Below are 20,536 nucleotides of genomic sequence, written 5' to 3'. Positions count from 1 at the left end.
ATCTTCTACGCCAACAAAGCGCCCTCTGCAGAGCAGGCGAAATGGGGCAGAGTTGTGGGTGATATATGGAAAGCAGAGAGACTTACACCATAGCTCTATACGTCTCCCGAAGGTGAGGCCAGCAGAGCCACAGAGCAGCCTCGGGAGGCCACAGAAGAGGACTCGCCATCATCGCCCGCCCAGCATTTCCCTGCAGCTGCTGCTGCTGCTGCTGCCGCCTCCTCTGCAAACCATCTAGCCTGGGGAGATGCTCTGAGCTCCTCGGAGGGCAATGAGACCAGCACCAGTGAAAACAAAAAAAATTCCTTCCAGTAGCACCTTAAAGACCAACTAAGTTAGTTCTTGATATGAGCTTCAGATACACTGTGTGTATCTGAAGAAGTGTGCATGCAAACGAAAGCTCATACCAAGAACTAACTTAGTTGCTCTTTAAGGTGCTACTGGAAGGAATTTTTTTTGTTTTGACTATGGCAGACCAACACGGCTACCTATCTGTAACAAGCACCAGTGAAATATACTCAGAGTCGCAAAGTGATTTCATGCTCTTTATTCAGCTCATAGTGGTGAGGAGGAATGAATGAAAGTCCCCTCAAACTATCTGCTTTATATACATTATTTACACAATGGGCTGCACATGATTGGCTAATTCTGGAATTCTACTGTAAGCCAATCAGGTTGTGGATTCACTTATATCTGGAGCATGATTGGGTGGGTTCCTGCCAACCAATCATACTGCTGCATTGTTCTAGGACCAATCAGACTGCTGCAATTTGGATCCTATTGTTCTAGGACCAATCAGACTGCTGCAGTTTGGATCCTATTCAACTCAGTACATAACAACCAAAAAACATCGTCTATTGCTTTTTGCTCTGTACTTACGTACTTAAGTCTAAATTATTTGTTTTGTATTGCTGAAATTATTCCATTTGCTGAATTGTTGATTTTGTCCTAGATACACAACTAATCATCTTCTTTTAGCAATTCAAGCAATTATACTCCTTGGTGCCATTTTCACACTTGTAAGAATAATCTGGTTTATTTTTAATCCAAATTGGGATTCAGTGGCTCTTGCTATGACTTTGCTCTGGGCACAGATCTATGACTAGGAATGGAGGAATCTGTCAGTTTTGGATTCTTACAGTTTTTTGTTTTCCAACTGTAATCCTAGTTTGCCCCATTTCTGCATCCCTTTCTCCTTATAACTTCCACATTTCTCCTTATAAATGAATGTTTAGGCACAATTTTGCATAATGCTGTCATTTTTGCAATTAGTTTCCTCCAATGCTGTGTAGTTTTGTACAGTGGTACCTTGGGTTACATATGCTTCAGGTTACGGACTCCGCTAACCCAGAAATAGTACCTCGGGTTAAGAACTTTGCTTCAGGATGAGAACAGAAATTGTGCTCCGGCGGCAGCGGGAGGCCCCATTAGCTGAAGTGGTGCTTCAGGTTAAGAACAGTTTCAGGTTAAGAACGGACCGCCGGAATGAATTCAGTACTTAACCCGAGGTACCACTGTACTTTATGTTCACCACTTCTGTACACACTTGGGTGGGAGAGCTGCACCACAACATTCAGAAGAGTGCAAACTTCAAAGTTCTTTTGCTATTTTGTGAAGTGTGAATTAGGTAGATTTGCATTAAAATGCAAACTGAATGAATTTCGCCCCCAACCCTGCCCTTGACACAAATTGTGAGGAATAACATCCGCACCATGGAAGATGGAGAGGCTTTCTACAGCCTGACATTATTGCCTACATATGTTTACAGCATAGCACTAAGGCACTGACACTTTTCCTTAGCCCTTCAGGCCTAAACCTGTTTCGTTGCAGGTTGAGCACCTATTGAAGCTTGGATCAGTGCTATAGGAATGTTTAATAAGACATATGCTTTTAAATCCTATTCTCTGAATTCTAATAATCCACCTCTTGCATAGTTTAGGTTAGGCAGCGAAGCATAATCCTATGAATATTTTACAATTTGCTCTACTGTGGTTATGAATTGTAAACCTTCAGTTCTAACAATTAATTATTGCAAACTTTAAACTGCTAAATGCAATCCTGTACAGTTTTAACCAAAATGTGAAACCAATACAGGAAATATTCAAATTTATCAGAACTAGATCTGACCCAAGACTTAACACGAGATGCTACTAGTCTAGACTCCAATGTGCCACAGAACTCTGGCTCCATGTTCCATAACATTCCAAGTGTTATTAAGCATTTGATTGTGTTAAGTGACACACCAAAGTACCCAGTATCCAGTGTACAGTGGTACCTTGGTTTACAACCATAATCTGCTCCGGAGGTCCATTTGTAAACCAAAACAGGTTGTAACCCAAGACACGCTTTCGCCAATGGGGCCTCCAAAAAACATTTGTTCGTAATAAAAAAGGGGGGGTTGTAATCCAAAAACAGGTTGCAAACACACACTTCCGAGTTTGATGTGTTTGTAATCCAAGACGTATGCAAACCAAGACGTTATGCAAACCAAGGTACCACTGTACTTTAATGCAAGTGTTGCATGCCACCCCCATCTCTAAGCAGTGCGAGATTCCAGGGGTTTGAGGCATTTCCCAGGTATTTTTATGATATCTGGTTTATTTACACATATATGCAACTTGAGGCTATGATGGAGGGGCCCACAGCACTGACACCCCAGAAGGTTTTGCTTCTCCCAAAGTCACAGCCTTGGATTTCAGCAGAAATCAAGCATGGCTCTCCCTCTCTGGCTTCTTAGCCCAGCTCACACAACGTCATCCTGCTATTGTCTTTCTTACCACTTGCCAGGTGAGGGAGGGCACCCATCCATTTGCCCTCTGGTACAGAGCAACTTCTTTGCTTATACCATTATGGCTCTTGCCTGGCTACTTGAACCATGGGGTCCTCCCTTGGATTGTAACCCTTCCTGGGTCTACTTATGGCTTACTTCCAGTGGGCTTCTCTCTCTCTCTCTCTCTCTCTCTCTCTCTCTCTCTCTCTCTCTCTCTCTCTTTTTTTTCTCGAGTGAATAGGAGGCTACATGAGTTGCTTAAACTAATGCATTACTCCTAACAAAATGTAATCTGCCTATAACCCTACCTGTCTCTACTGAAAGGAGAGCCGATGGGGCATTGAAACCAGGTGTGCACCAAGTTTCTGTTCAAACCTTAATTAAATGATTTGGAAAACAGCCTAATTTGGTTGTTTAGAGGCAGCTTGATTTGGCTTGGAGTCAAAATCCTAATTTAGAAAAACAGAAGCTTCATGCATCCCCATTCACTGTTACAAGAAAATCTGAGAGCAGCTTTTCCTCTTTATGTCAGAATTGGATGGAATTTGCAGGTGTGGTAAAATGCAGCCAAACTGAATACCAATAGGTCTAGGCACCTTTTGCACCAGGCACCTTTAAAAACCGAGCTGCTTTTTTAAAGAACCATCTATTATTTTCATTTGCTGGTAGTTGGTTGGTTAGGTTGGTATCTGTCTGTTTTGGGAGACAGTGGAGGAGTGTGCCTTTGGGGGTGAGGTCAAGCTGTTAGATGGTTGCAGCTCCTGCTAGAGACCGATAAGGGAGAGACATGTTTTGTTGCAGCTGGGGCAAAGGAAGGTGCCCGGTTGTGCTGAGACCTTGTATGGCATGACTGATGGGACCATAGGCTCCCTTCAGAAGTTAACCTAACCAATCTTTTATGTAATTAATTAAAAAAAACCTGTCAGATTTAGTCTTCAAATATTAGCTACAATCAAGCCAAAGTGTTCTTGTCTATCTTTGTATGAAGTCAGTTACCCGGGGGGTAGGGGGTGGGGTGGGGAAGAGCCCCTCAAACAAGCACAAGCTTTCTGTTTATTTGCATTTGGCAAGACAGAGTTACATGCATTAACTCAGTCACTCCACTGATCCTAAGCCCTATTCTGCAAGCCTAAAAAAGACTTGTAAGACACAAAGCACTTTTTAAAAGTCCACATTAATCAAACAGAAAATGAACAGCAAGCTTTCAAGCGATTCTGCCTGTTGTGCAAAGTATTGCCAGAAATACATTTTACCACACTAGCCAGCCAGCCAAGCCTGAGGAAGGGTCCTTCCCCTCAGCTCCCAGGGCCATTTTCTGCATGCAGTCTACACACATTTGCAACATAACCTGGTTTTTTTAAAAAAAGGATCTTCCTAAATCTCCTCTGTAAAATTGTATAATAAGATAAACCCCTGTATGTTTCAATACTCAGTCTTTTGTTGTTTTCTAAATGCTTCCCTGCACGTTTATCTTCCCTAATTGTCAGATTAGGAGTGAGATCCAACGCTCCCCTTTCATAGTGTGGCCATATAAAGTGAGTAGCATCATGAACTGCAGTGCTCAAGTGAACAAAACCGTTTTTGACTTCCAGTTCACTTCCTTCCATGTTTCCTAATGCCACAAGACAGTATGATGTCAAAAACTGAATAAAAGGAAATGGAAGGAGGTAAATGTGTCACTTTTGCTTAACAGTTGTGCTAATAGATGTTGCCAAGCTCAGTAAGAACCAGATAAACCCAAAGGCCCTCTTATAAGGTAAGTGGGTGCACTAAGTGCCTACAGGCTTCCTTTTCCAAAGCCACAGCCCCTTCTACAACCTGTGAGCTGCACTCACCTAGTCAACTGGCTTTTAGTAGCAAGTTTATAGACAACATCTGAATCATGAGTAGGTAGCTAAGCTCAGCTTTTCAGTTCTGAGGTTGCTCCTGCTTACACACACACACACACACACAGAGAGAGAGAGAGAGAGAGAGAGAGAGAGAGAGAGAGAGAGAGAGAGAGAGAGAGAGAGAGGTTTTCAAGCAACATTTCATGCAGGTCCAGGTACATGTTCCATAAAGTCCAAAATTCAGGGGCAGCCTTTCCCTGACCTGATGGCTTAAACTTAGCACAATAATTTTCAAGCATTTATTTTGGAAAGGTTAATAGGATTTTCTCCTTTAAAACACTCTAGCTGCTAGGGTTAAGTCCCCTTTTTAAACACCCAACAATTGAGCTAACTTGAGCTCTCCTTTAGAAGGGAGTTGAGGAGCCTGTTGCTTTTTTGTTTCTTCCATTTCCCCCCATTTTTCCTAGTTCCTCAAAATTCCTAAAAGTTACTCCCCCAAATCACGGCAAAGCACCATCCATTCCATATGCAAAGCCACAGCACTCCAACAATTTAAAAATGTTTCTAGGAAGCCCAAAAGGAAAGAGGGACAAGTCTGCCTGGAGTCCTGAAGTGGTCATTGGGGTGGCGCAAGCAAGGCAGCAGTGTTTTGAACCCTGAGCATGGCTGCCTGATCCGGAGAGGGAAAGGGGCAGGTGCAAGGCACGGGGAGCATAGTGCAGTGTGCGGAGCCTAGGATGGGCTCCGCCTCATCTCTGCACTTCCCTGAGAGGAGCCATGTTGCCCTACCTGCCCCCCCCCCCACCTGGCATCAAACACTCTCAACTAACCTGTGTTGAAACACACAGGAATTCTCCTGGGCCAGGATAGGTGGCACACATCTCTTCACACAACTGCAGACCACTCCACGCTCAGCGAATAAAGCTTTCTGGAACACAGCTAATTGGGGGAATTCGTTTAAAATATGTATAGGGATCTGTTTCCCACTAAGATTCTGGCTCTGCTCTGCTGGAGGGCAACCGTGCCTTTATTCAATGGCCCAGAAACCAAAACACCCCAGAGGAGGAGAGCAGCAGTAACACTGGACAGCAAATTGTTCACATAGCAAATTGTCCTAGTAAAGTACATGGAGCAGCAATACAGGCAAGATTGGGATTTCCTGGGACATTTGAGTTTTATTGAGAAAATATAATAAAACGGCAATCTATTAGTTAACCAAGAAAGTACTCCCAGAGGAGGGATGGAGGAGAGAGAAGGGAGGGCGCAGGAAAAGCTGTCCTCTGCTTCTCACTTTTCTCTCTGAATGCCATTTTAGATTAAAATGAGGTAGGGGGAATGCTACTCAAATTCCAAAGCTGAAACCAACTTTCATCAGTTCTGGAGCCTTTTCCATGAACCACAGAAAATATAGTAGTCAACATTTTGGGTTTGAGAATTGACATATTTGTTCTGAAGAAATGTGATGCTCATTAGTGGATGCTTTCAATTTGGGGCGAAAATACAACTACTACCTGAACTCAAAATAGCTGATGCTGAACAAAGCATCAGGAGGAAGAACCACACAAACCTCCCCTCCCCCGACTGCCAGACCAGCAACCACAGCCAGAGGGTTTCTGGTGTTATTTTAGCTGGCATGAGTGACATGGCTGCAGAGCAGGAGAACAGAAGAAAATGTCACTGCAGCTGAGTGACATTTTGCCAGTATGGAAATGCAACACTTCCTCATTCTGCCACTTCTTCCATTCTAGTTTGGAGGGAGGCTGAGCTAACAGTATTTTGCACAGATGGCCACAAGAGCCAGGAATGTTCTGGGTGTCAGCTGACTCTTGTCTGTACCTGCATCAGGCAGAGAGGCAGCTTTGATGTGCACCAATACACAGCTGCACCAAACATCAGCGCTCCTAAACCAGAGAAGCTAAACCAGGAAGCTAATGCAAAATAAATTGACATTTTACTCTAAAGTCTGTGCTAAAGGCAATGGACGTGTGTGTGCATGCTGCTCTTGTAAATAAGGTTTCCATGTTTGTTCTGAATTTCCAATGCAAAATGAAGACAGAGAGCCAATACGCATGGGCAGCTAATATAGTAGAATGTGTGGACGGTGTAGTCATAATCAACAGCACACTTACTACAAATCAGATAATTATTATTAATAATAGAAATAAATAAATATAGAGCACATAGACTGGCAGAGGAAGAAGGTGTTCTCACCTCTGCTTCTCCTCACTTTGCTTAAGGTGTGTGGAAAAGACAATGCTATCTCCTCGGATAATAATAATAATAATATAATAATTTATTATTTATACCCCGCCCATCTGGCTCCCAATCAAGTGTTAAAAACAGTACAGCATTAAATATTAAACACTTCTCTAAACAGGGCTGCCTTCAGATGTCTTTTAAAGATAGGATAGCTGCTTATTTCCTTCACATCTGAAGGGAGGGTGTTCCACAGGGCGGGTGCCACTACTGAGAAGGCCCTCTGTCTGGTTCCCTGTAACTTCACTTCTCGCAATGAGGGAACCGCCAGAAGGCCCTCGGCGCTGGATCTCAGTGTCCGGGCAGAACGATGGGGGTGGAGACGCTCCTTCAGGTATACAGGACCGAGGCAGTTTAGTGCTTTAAAGGTCCGCACCAACAGTTTGAATTGAGCTCAGAAACATACTGGGAGCCAATGCAGATCTCTCTCAGGACCGATGTTATGTGGTCCCGGCGGCCACTCCCAGTCACCAGTCTAGCTGCCGCATTCTGGATTAGTTGTAGTTTCCGAGTCACCTTCAAAGGTAGCCCCACGTAGAGCGCATTGCAGTAGTCCAAGCGGGAGATAACTAGAGCATGCACCACTCTGGCGAGACAGTCTGTGGGCAGGTAGGGTCTCAGCCTATGTACCAGATGGAGCTGGTAGACAGCTGCCCTGGACACAGAATTAACATGTGCCTCCATGGACAGCTGTGAGTCCAGAATGACTCCCAGGCTGCACACCTGGCACAGTTACCCCATTCAGGACCAGGGAGTCCCCCACACCCGCCCGCCCCGTCCCCGAAAAACAGTACTTGTCAGGATTCAACATCAATCTGTTAGCCATCCTCCAACCGCCTCCATACACTCACACAGGACCTTCACCGCCTTCACTGATTTAAAGGAGAGGTAGAGCTGGGTGTCATCTGCATACTGATGAACACCTAGCCCAAACCCCCTGATGATCTCTCCCAGCGGTTTCATATAGATATTAAAAAGCATGGGGGAGAGGATGAAACCCTGAGGGGCCCCACAGGTGAGGGCCTAAGAGTCTGAAAACTCATCCCCCAACACCACTTTCTGGACACGGCCCAGGAGAAAGGAGCGGAACCACCGTATAACAGTGCCCCCATCACAGCGGCCTGATATTTGTTGTTGGAAAATGAGCAGCATGCTGCAATACTAAACATACATATTTAGAAATAAGCTCCAATGAAGTGATGCTCTGAGTAAGCATCCTTTTAAATTTAGGTTTCAGTCTCAAACACACCTAACACAGAATAAGCCCTATTGAGCTTGGTAAGTAAATAGTTTAGGATTTATAACTGAAAACATTTTTCCCTGGCATTTTGTATACTTAACCATACTTAACCATAAATTTGTGTCCTTGTTTCTACACTAAAAATAAAACTTTCTCCAAGAAAACATGTAGTTTCTATGTTGACCCAAAATATAATTTGCACTTTGGATAAGGGAAACATTTGGGAGACTTCAGACTGTATTTTGAGCTTGTGCTTGTTTCTCCCTCCGGTGTTGATGGGATCCACCAGTCATTCTGGGGTCACACTGTGGATCCACTCTCAGCCAGGAAATCCCTGCTGGCTCTGTACCAGGAAGGGTTCCAGTTGCACGTGGCTCTTTTAGTATACCTGATATACTATTGATTTTTATTGCATTATTTTTTATTGCCTCATTGTAGATTGTATGTCCTTTAGAGTAGAATTCTTATTTTGATTGTGCACAGTACCATGTACACAGACAGAATGGGACGCGGGTGGTGCTGTGGTCTAAACCACTGAGCCTCTTGGGCTTGCTTATGAGAAGGTCAGCAGTTCGAATCCCTGGGACAGAGTGAGCTCCCGTTGCTCTGTCCCAGCTCCTGCCAACCTAGCAGTTCGAAAGCACACCACTGCATGTAGAAAAATAGGTACAGTTGCTGCTGGAAGGTAAATGGTGTTTCCGTGTGCTCTGGCTTCCGTCGCGGTGTCCCGTTGCGCCAGAAGCAGTTTAGTCCTGCTGGCCACATGACCTGGAAAGCTGTCTGCAGACAAACGCTGGCTCCCTTGGCCTGGAACGCGAGGAGTGCCGCACCCCATAGTTGCCTTTGAGTGGACTTAACCGTCCAGGGGTCCTTTACCGTTACCTTTTTACCCAGACGGTGCTATATGGTTAATAATAGCTGTAATAATAAAACAACAGCAACAATAATAATTTGGGGGCTGCTTATGTTCTGCCAACCTAGCAGTTCGAAAGCACCTCCGGGTGCAAGTAGATAAATAGGGACCGCTTACCAGCGGGAAGGTAAACGGCGTTTCCGTGTGCGGCTCTGGCTCGCCAGAGCAGCGATGTCACGCTGGCCACGTGACCCGGAAGTGTCTCCGGACAGCGCTGGCCCCTGGCCTCTTAAGTGAGATGGGCGCACAACCCCAGAGTCTGTCAAGACTGGCCCGTACGGGCAGGGGTACCTTTACCTTTACCTTTTATGTTCAGGTGAATACAGTGTTACTTTTTAAAATTTCAAATACACAATATACATCAAAACACAGAGGAGGACATATTTGAAGGTAATACTTAACTTGTGACAAACTGTACTTTCATAAAATGGATATATGGGGTTTTTTTGGGGGGAAGGGCCATAATTGCTTCTGTTCAGGTTTCTCTTCACAATCCGTGAAGTGTAAATACTCTCATCAAGTGAGACATTCTGTTGTTTTTTTTAAGAATAATTTTTTATTAACCGACCAATCACATCAAATCAAACCAAATTACATAAATTCCAAATTACACAGCCGATGTTTAAATTTTTGTTGGGGGTACCCATATTTCAAGTTCCGAAGGGATCCAATCAACTTCTTGCTTCTTACTGCTGTTTTAATGTCCACAAATCTAACCTTATGATGTTCACAGTACTATCCAGTCCTTTCTTATTATTTTTCCACATCTCTTGTTATTTTCATATATTTTTCCTTTCTTTTTGTGACCTCTGATAGTCTCTGCAAGCTGGTTAGAACAGTTTGTAATCCTGCGTGGATATTATTTTTTTTATCCAGTAGCCATATCCAGACGTTTTCCATATAACATCACTTCCATACATCAAAACAGTCTTAGCGTCATTAATCTTCACCAATCTGCCTCCTTTCTCAAAACCTCTGAGGAGATTCACTAGGAATGCAGTCTGAAAACAAATCCGTTCTTCTTCCCGGCTATAAATCCTTTGGCAAGATGGCGACTCCGAATTAATTGCTGCGCCATTCCCAAAAGCTCTTATTGCTTCTCGGTCTCCATAAAGCATACTTTTGGTTAAAGTTTATCTCCACACAGACCTTAATCATCCTGCTTGGGTCAGCTCAACCTACGGTTCTAATGAGGAGGGGGTCTTGTAAATCACATAGAAGGAAAGTAAAAAAGGTTTCCCCCCCCCATTCAGCCCCGTTGTCAACATACCCCGCCTTTGGTGTATCTTCATCGTAAAATATTCCTGTTTCTCCAGCCCGTCGTCTTCTTTCGCAGAGGTCACTTAAATTAGCAGACTTCACTCCCCTTCTTCACTTGAAATATGTGCATTTGCTTCTTTTGTAATTAATTATTCCAAATTGCTGCAACTAGTGCGCGATCAGAGACAGCGTCCAGGAGAGCCGAGGTCCACACGGGGGCATTCTGCCTAGGGCCCTCACCCCCTTCTTTCGAATTAGGGGGTGATTTATGGGCACAGCAGGCAAGGGCAGTGTTCCCCATTTCCTTGGGGCAACAAGGAAGGCTGCCTACTCCCATAACAGCCTCTTAATTACCCCGTGTGGGTCGGAGAGATGGTATTGTCGGCCATCTTCCAATGCGCCCCCTAGTGGCCCCCCTCAAGTGAGACATTCTGAATAGTCTCAAAGTTTTTACAAGCCACAGTAAAAAGGGACAATTTGGGCCTTTGCTTCTTTTTGCCTTTTGGCTGCCACCAAAATGTTCTGCATCATCCGGCTTCCTGTGCGATGGCTGCAGAGGGCCAAGACATGGCAAGTGAAGTGATGGCAGCCAAGACGATGGAGCTGCCCCAGGTTTCCAGAAAATGCCTTTCCGTGGCTATATTGTTATAATAATTTTAAGGTGCATAGCCTTTCACTCTTCAAAATTAGGAAATGTTCCCTGAAAAAACTGGCTGTCCAGGATACTGCAACCAGCAAGCATTATCTTTTTATATATAAATTTTAAAATTAGATTTTTCAAATTCATTCACACAGATAATGTTCTTGCAAATATTAGAATTTTACTGACTCTGAGTCCCTTGGGGAGTTGGGCTGTAAAAGCCAACCCTAAATTTCTGTATAGCAATATAATACTGAAATATACTCAGAGTCGCAAAGTGATTTCATGCTCTTTATTCAGCTCATAGTGGTGAGGAGGAATGAATGAAAGTCCCCTCAAAGTATCTGCTTTATATACATTATTTACACAATGGGCTGCACATGATTGGCTAATTCCGGGATTCTACGGTAGGCCAATCAGGTTGTGGATTCACTTCTATCTGGAGCATGATTGGGTGGTTCCTGCTAACCAATCATACTGCTGCATTGTTCTAGGACCAATCAGACTGCTGCCTTTTGGAGCCTATTGTTCTAGGACCAATCAGACTGCTGCAGTTTGGATCCAATTCAACTCAGTACATAACAAATACAAAAGAGCAGCAAGCCTACTTTGGATTTTGCTCCTGCCCTTAGTATGCATCAGAGGGTGGGCAAGGACAAGTCAAGCAAACCAAGTCCTCTTGCCCAGGGGAAGAGTGGGAGGAGGCCTGGCAAACCCAAGAGAAAAACCAGCACTAAGCGGGGAGGGGAAGCATGCACTTGTCTTTTGCATCCGCACAGGTAACATGGGGCTTACGAAATGTTGGTGTGGAGCAACTTAACCCTGAAAATGCCACCAATTCTAATATGGCTGCAACGGCCCAGACCATTCTGTGATGCACCCCCCCCCACCCCCCGGACTAGAGCCTTCTGCAGTAAAGTTACATTGGCTGAAGTAATTGCAAAAAGTATTCTAATAAAATTATATTTCCAATGAGTTTCAGGACATCTTCCTGCCTAAGAGCCAAACCTTACATTCGCCCCTATTGAAATTCAATTTAATAGAATCATAGAGTTGGAAGAGACCACAAGAGCCATCGAGTCCAATCCCCTGCTAAGCAGGAAACACCATCAGAGCACTCCTAACATATGGTTGTCAAGCCTCTGCTTAAAGACCTCCAAAGAAGGAGACTCCACCACACTCCTTGGCAGCAAATTCCACTGTCAAACAGCTCTTACTGTCAGGAAGTTCTTCCTAATGTTTAGGTGGAATCTTCTTTCTTGTAGTTTGGATCCATTGCTCCGTGTCCGCTTCTCTGGAGCAGCAGAAAACAACCTCTCTCCCTCCTCTATGTGACATCCTTTTATATATTTGAACATGGCTATCATATCACCCCTTAACCTCCTCTTCTCCAGGCTAAACATGCCCAGCTCCCTTAGCCGTTCCTCATAAGGCATCGTTTCCAGGCCTTTGACCATTTTGGTTGCCCTCCTCTGGACACGTTCGTTTGTCAGTGTCCTTCTTGAACTGTGGTGCCCAGAACTGGACACAGTACTCCAGGTGAGGTCTGACCAGAGCAGAATACAGCGGCACTATTACTTCCCTTGATCTAGATGCTATACTCCTATTGATGCAGCCCAGAATTGCATTGGCTTTTTTAGCTGCCGTGTCACACTGTTGACTCACGTCAAGTTTGTGGTCAACCAAGACTCCTAGATCCTTTTCACATGTACTGCTCTCAATCCAGGTGTCACCCATCTTGTATTTGTGCCTCTCATTTTTTTTGCCCAAGTGCAATACTTTACATTTCTCCCTGTTAAAATTCATCTTGTTTGTTTTGGCCCAGTTCTCTAATCTGTCAAGGTCGTTTTGAAGTGTGATCCTGTCCTCTGGGGTGTTAGCCACCCCTCCCAGTTTGGTGTCATCTGCAAATTTGATCAGGATGCCCTTGAGTCCATCATCCAAGTCGTTGATAAAGATGTTGAATAAGACCGGGCCCAAGACAGAACCCTGTGGCACCCCACTAGTCACTCTTCTCCAGGATGAAGAGGAACCATTGATGAGCACCCTTTGGGTTCGGTCAGTCAGCCAGTTACAAATCCACTGAGTGGTAGCATAGTCAAGACCGCATTTTACCAGCTTCTTTACAAGAATATCATGGGGCACCTTGTCAAATGCCTTGCTGAAATCAAGGTAGGCTACATCCACTGCGTTGCCTTCATCTACCAGGCTTGTAATTCTGTCAACAAACGAGATCAGGTTCGTCTGACATGACGTATTTTTCAGAAATCCATGCTGACTATTGGTGATCACAGCATTCCTTTCTAGGTGCTCACAGACTGTTTGCTTAATGATCTGCTCCAGAATCTTCCCTGGTATTGATGTCAGACTGACTGGGCGGTAATTATTTGGGTCCTCTCTTTTCCCCTTTTTGAAAATAGGGACAACATTTGCCCTCCTCCAGTCTGCCGGGACTTCACCTGTTCTCCAGGAATTCTCAAAGATGACTGCCAGTGGTTCTGAGATCACATCTGCCAGTTCTTTTAATACTCTTGGATGCAGTTCATCTGGCCCTGGAGACTTGAATACATCTAGACTAGCCAAGTATTCTTGTACTATCTCCTTAGTTATTCTGGGCAGTGTTTCCCCTGCTGAATCATTTGCTCCAAATTCTTCAGGTCGGCCATTGTTTTCTTTATCGGAGAAGACTGAGGCAAAGAAGGCATTGAGGAGTTCAGCCCTTTCTGTGTCCCCTGTTTGCATTTCACCATCTTCTCCTCTGAGTGACCCCACTGTTTCTTTGTTCTTCCTTTTGCTACGAACATACCCATAAAAGCCTTTTTTTGTTGCTTTTAACCTCTCTAGCAAGCCTGAGTTCATTCTGTGCTTTAGCTTTTCTGACTTTGTGTCTACACGTGCTGGCTATTTGTTTGAATTCCTCTTTGGTGGTTTCCCCCCTTTTTTGTACACATCCTTTTTTAATCTTAACTCAGTTAAAAGTTCTTTAGATAGCCACCCTGGCTTCTTTAGGCACCTTCCATGTTTCTGTCTCATTGGTATTGCCTGAAGTTGTGCTTTTACTACCTCCCTCTTAACAAACTCCCAGCCATCTTGAACTCCCTTTCCTTTTAGTATTACTGCCCATGGGATCTCACCCAGCACTTCCCTAAGTTTTATGAAGTCGGCTTTCTTAAAGTGAAGAAATTGAGTCCCAGTATGCTTGGCTGCTCCTTTCCGCTGTATAGTAAACTTCAGAAGAGCATGATCACTCGTGCCTAATGATCCTTCCACTTCTATCCCACTAACTAGGTCATCAGCATTGGTTAGGACCAGATCTAAAATGGCTGTTCCTCTTGTTGCTTCTCCCACTTTCTGGACAATGAAGTTGTCTGCAAGGCCAGTGAGGAATCTGTTTGACCTTATGCTCTTGGCTGAGTTTGACATCCAACAAATATCCGGGTAATTGAAGTCCCCCATTACTACTATCTCCCTTCCTTTTGCATGCTTGGCCATCTGTTCCAGGAAGGATGTCCTCTGTTTGGCTTGGGGATCTATAGTAAACTCCCACAATGAGGTCCCTGTTATTCTTCTCTCCCTTAATTTTGACCCAAATGCTCTCACTTTGGCTTTGAGGTTCTAAATCTTGGATCTCTTCACAGGTATATGCATCCCTGGCATACTGTATAACGCCACTCCTCCTCCTTTCTTGTCTGGTCTGTTTCTCTGAAATAGATTGTATCCCTCCATTATTACATTCCAATCGTGGGACTTATCCCACCAGGTTTCAGTGATGCCTATTATGTCATATTTAGTTTGCTGTACCAAGAGCTCAAGCTCATCTTGTTTATTTCCCATGCTTTGCGCATTAGTGTACAGACATTGAAGTCCATTAATCATTCCCCCATGTCTCTTATTTAAAGATTTTTTCCTCCCACCACTAGGTCTGCGTGCTGTTTGCTCCATTTGGTCTATGACATTTGGATGATCATCTTCATCAATTGATAGACTCCTACCTTCAGGAGCACTGTCTCCCTCCCCCACATTAGTCAGTTTAAAGCCCTCCTGATGAGGTTTCTGAGATTTTTTGCAAAAACATTCCTCCCAACCGTTGTGAGGTGCAGCCCATCGCTTGCCAGAAGTCCATCTTCAAGAAACTGCAGTCCGTGATCTAAGAATCCAAACTGTTCCTGTTTACACCATTTGCGAAGCCAGTTGTTCACTTCCACTATTTTTCCCTCTCTCCCTGGGCCATGTTGTTCAACTGGGAGGACAGATGAGATGACAATTTGTGCATTTAATTGCTTCAATTTCCTGCCCAGAGCCTCGTAATCTCTTTTGATCTTCTGGAGGCTATTGCTTGCAGTGTCATTGGTTCCCACATGAACCAAGAGGAAGGGGTATTTGTCAGTGGGTTTTATGATTCCTTGCAGTCGTTCAGTTACATCTTGGATCTTAGCCACGGGGAGACAGCACACTTCCCAAGACATCTTGTCAGGCCCACAGATCACTGCTTCTGTTCCCCTCATCATCACTACACGCCTCCTCTTAGGTCTGGTCGGGGTTCTTCCGTGAGCTGTCCATTCCAAGGTCGCCTGCACATTCCCTGAGGACTGACTTTGCTGCTCGTCTTCATATACCTGATCGACTGTAATGAGGGAGAGATCCTCAAATGGAGTTTGCTCTTCGTCTTCCATGCTAGGGGAGAGGACCTCAAAGCGATTGTGTATTTCTAAACAATCAGAGCGAACCCTGGGCCTCCTACTTCTTTGAGTCACGTTTCTCCATATATCTGGCTCCTGTGTTGGTGAACTAGCCTCCTTCTCAGGGGAGTCCCCTGTCTCCTCCTTGGTGGAGACAGTGTGCTCTGTTGCTTCCAAGAAGAGCTCCAGCTCTCTAATTCTTTGGAGTGTAGCTACACGTTCCTCCAGTTGCTGGACTTTGTCTTTTAAGAGGGCAATCAGCATGCAATTGCTGCAGGTAAAGCTGCCTGCAACCTTTGGCAAGATGGCAAACATTGCGCAGGAACCGCAGGTGACTGCAGCTGTTCCCTCACCCTCCATCTTGAGAACGCGTCGTTGGGGGGTGACTACAGCGGTCCTCCATCATAAAAAGCGTGAAGACAGGACAAATAAATCCCCCCCAAAAAACCTAGGTCTCCCCCAACAAACGTTTGAGACTAGCTCCCCTAAATCCAAAAGATGGATCAAACTGCCCTGCAAGCTCTGATAAGCTCCTCCCACAGCTAATTACCTACCTCAACAGAAACCCTGCCCCCTCTGACCTTTGCACAGGGAGAGCAGCTAATCAGCCACAAAGAAACACACACAAGTAAACCCTTTTTCTTCAGCTGCTGCCCTGCAAGCTCTCATGATTTGTTAGCTTGAGCCCAGTTCTCCAATCTGTTAAGGTCATTTTGAATTCTGATTCTGCTGCATTAGCTACCTCTCCCAGTTTAGTGTCATTAGCAAATCTAATGAACATCCCCTCAATTCCTTCATCCAAGTCATTCATAAAGATGTTGAACAACAACAGGCCCAGGGCAGAACCCTGTGGCACCCCACTGGTCACTTTTTTCCAGGATGATGAGGAACCATTAATGAGTCCTCTTTGAGTTCAGTCTGTCAACCAGCTACAGATCCAGATGGTGCTCTGGAAACATCTGAAGGTTGAACTAGTATTGTCAAAGTTGAGGTAAATATAACCAACTAATCCTTTCTATGCGTTGCAAATTTGTCATAGTGGGCTGCTGTCAAGGGTTCCTTGGAGCACAGAAGGGGAAACCTTAGTGAATGGAACTATGGAGAAAGACACGAGGCACGAAAGCAGAACACTCTGTGCAAAGCAGTCTGGTTTCAGACCACACACAGAAAGGGCGGCTGCTTGTCTGCTCACTTACTGGTACTCTTGTCTCAAAACTCAACATTGACACCCAACAGCAACCTCATGACATGCCTACAACTGGAGTGCAAAGACAAAACTCTCCACACAGATAAGCAAGGAAAGAGGCAATGTACAGAAGAGCAGCATTGTGGTTAGACTGGGGAGACCCAAGTCCAAAACCTCACTCCATGAAGCCCACAAGGTGACCTTAGGCCAGTCACTATACTTATGGCATAGACACTCAATGAGGGTTGGCTAAACTTTGACCCTCCAGATGTTGTGAGAACCTAAGAAGAACTCTGCGGCTTGAGGCCAGTGGTCCATCTGGTCCAGCCTCCTGTTCTCAGTGGCCAAACAGATGCCCCAAAGGGAAACTCAAAAGCAGGACTGGAGCACAGCAGCAGTGGGCAAGTGGGTGCTTGTACTGGAGCCCAATATCAATGGAGAGCCCCAGGTTCCCCCATCCCTGCTCTATTGTGACTTGCAGCACCTCTCAAGTATTTCAGCCAGGAAGCAGTCTCTTCTGGCCCTCCCTGGAGATACCAGAAACTGAGTCAGATCTTCAGCAGACAAAGCATGTGCTGTGACAGAGCTAGGGCCCTCCTTGATTTTGCTTCTTAGTATGTTGTCAGGGAGGTTCCTATGAACATGAGTGGCTGGCTGAATAGTTGTTCTCTTTGACTTGTATCCTGCAACACCAGAGTCAGCCTACACAGTTTAAAACAGGCAACGCCCTGCTTTCTGCAGAAACCATGGAGAGTTGTGGGAGTTTCAAGGCAGTTTCTTTGCTGCTAATGACCACTTGTGCTCCTGTGCACAGATCCCTGCAGTTATAGAAGGTGACTAATCGGAAAGATTTGACCCAAATATTGCCACAGCTCTAGGCAAGTGACTTTTAGTCCTGTCCTTCCTTAACACATGACAACATAATAAATTTAAAAGGGTAAACTAGCTTTCTTGGCTTTATGGAATAGTTCACACTCCACTGCGGTCTAACAGGAAGATAAATTGACCTATGCTGCTCAACTGACCAAACACCATCATGAAAAATGCCTTCTTTGGTAGCCACTCACCTAAACTCTGAAAGCCCCCGCCCCCCAAAAAGGGCTTTGATGAACTGAGCTAAATGGTACATTCTTATGGAAGACCATCCTTCAGATACTCTGGTTCAAAGGCCCTTTCTAGTTTTCATAGAAGGGACCAAGAGGGTCATTCGTCCAACATGGGGATCGTGCTGTGACTCTCATGCTCTACTGACTGAGCCAACACATGAACTGTACTCAACAACACACTTTAAGCACTGGGCTAATATGTTTAGCGTGACAGATCTCAGTTAACAATTTCACTACTATTTTCTAAAGAAGTTGGATGTTTCAAAATACTCTTCAGAGGCAGCCCCCCATAAGGCAGATTGCAGTAACCCAACCTGGAAATAACCAAGCGATAGATAACCCTGGAAAGGTTATATTTTTCGAGGAGCACACAGATGGCCCGCCCACTGGAGTGAAGGGAAGGCACTTCTGGCCACAGATCCCATTTGGGCACCCACAGGCAGAGCGGGATTTGATGACAAGCTACAACCCTGACCCTTAAGAGGAAGAAGAGGCCAAACACCAATTTCAAATCTGATGATTCATTTATTATCAGCAACTCCATCTTGTCTGGATTGACAACATGAGGTCTTATCCAGCTCATCACTTACACCAGGAAAGTGCCTGAGATGCATTAGATGAAGAGGCTTCATCCATGCATTGATGGAGCCTCATCTTAAATCCCCAAACCATTTGTCCTAGCCATCTCATGGATTTGATAAGCAGCACAGAAGACACGATATAACCCTGTGCATATATCTTGGGTAAACACTAGGATGCAGTTGTTGTTGTTGTTTAGTCTGGACCCCATGGACCAGAGCACGCCAGGCACTCCTGTCTTCCACTGCCTTCCACAGTTTGTTCAAATTCATGCTGGTAGCTTCGAGAACACTATCCAACCATCTCATCCTCTGTCGTCCCCTTCTTCTTGTGCCCTCCATCTTTCCCAACATCAGGGTCTTTTCCAGGGAGTATTCTCTTCTCATGAGGTGGCCAAAGTTTTGGAGTCTCAGCTTCAGGATCTGTCCTTCCAGTGAGCACTCATAACCCATGTCATCTGAACTCAAGTCTCCTGCCGCCCACACAAGTACATTGCAAATGACATCCACAAAAGAGGATTTTGCAATTGGGTGACAGGTAATTCTGGGTCCAAATGAGGGCTTTTGGTGTGTTTTTTTAAGTGGGTTGCAACTGGTTCCTTTGAGGTACCAGGGCTGTCCCCTTAGCAAGGAGTTCACTACCTCCTGGTTCCGCCTGTCCAATTCCCCTCATATTGGGTCTTATTAATCATGATGGGCAAGAGCAGCGAGAATGCAGAATTGGCATTTGGATGGTGAGGTTCTCCTGACTGCCCAATTCCAATTTTAGTGGCTTCAAACACCAAGCAGATTTTGTGTTACATGCCACCTATAACAACAATTTAATGGCAAGGATTATATGGGAGATAGAAGCTACTAATTGAACTATACAAAAAATGCTACTTTGGTAAAACATCCCTGTACAGTACTTTGAAAGAGATAAAATACAAAGTGTATATAACACTGTAGTTAACTTCAGTAACTCCACTATAAACAATTTATGAAAATTGACATGACCTTTTTAGTTGCCTCTGTTAATACTCAAATTGATAAATACTTTATAAAATTATAGGGTAGGTTAAAACTTGGTTTTATTTTTGTATAGTTTTTTAGTGTATATTAAATTATACATATTAAAGTTAACCCAGTGTCCATTTATTTCTCCTCCTCCTGTGCTTTAATTTGCTTACTCACAAAAACAGCTGCTCATCCCTCCTTTACTACAGTATTTTGCAATTTCCTTTTTTAATTCATTTTTTAAAAAATATATTTATTAGGTTTTTACAAAAAATAAAAGTACATAACCACCACAGAAATAGAAAAAATGTAAAAAGAAATAAAGCATAATCAAAAGTAACACATAGAACAGATCAAAACACAAAAATATAAAATACAGTAAAGAAAAATTCCACCCAACCAAGTACAAAAACATAAAAACTCCAACTTTTTCGGTCATACTTAATTAACTTCCTTTCTTGACTTCCTCACGCCTCCCTTTTTTGTGTTCCTCTTTACCCAATCAGATACAGCAAATCCTTACCCTCTTTCAGATCTCATTTCTAATTATTAAGTTCATTCTATTATGTCACCAATCTTTTCTCCTCGTACTTAATCACCTTTATAATATTATTTACTTTCGACATACAGTGGTGCCTCGCAAGACGAAATTAATTCGTTCCGCAAGTTTTTTCGTCTTGCGAGTTTTTTGTCTTGCGAAGCAAGCCCATAGGGAAATTCGTCTTGCGAAGCGCCTCAAAAAACGGAAAACCCTTTCGTCTAGCGGGTTTTTCGTCTTGCGAGGCATTCGTCTTGCGGGGCCACTGTATCACTTTAATCTTTCCTCCTTTTCTATTACATTTTGCATACTTTTTAAGCTATGTCACTAATGCCTTATTATTTCCAAATCCAACATTATTTTAACATTCATAAACTTTGCAGTTTCTGCAGATAGTCTTTAAACTTCTTCCAGTCCGCTTCCACTGATTCTTCTCCCAGGTCTCAGATTCTGCCAGTCATTTCTGCCAACTCCATATAGTCCAGTATTTTGCAATTTCCTTTTGGTATACAATTGTGAAATAGTTAAGCTTCCTTGCAGCTTCA

Source organism: Podarcis gaigeae (assembly GCF_964106915.1).
Source record: "Podarcis gaigeae genome assembly, chromosome: 3".
Lineage (NCBI taxonomy): Eukaryota > Metazoa > Chordata > Lepidosauria > Squamata > Lacertidae > Podarcis > Podarcis gaigeae.
Note: the sequence above shows the minus strand (reverse complement) of the source record.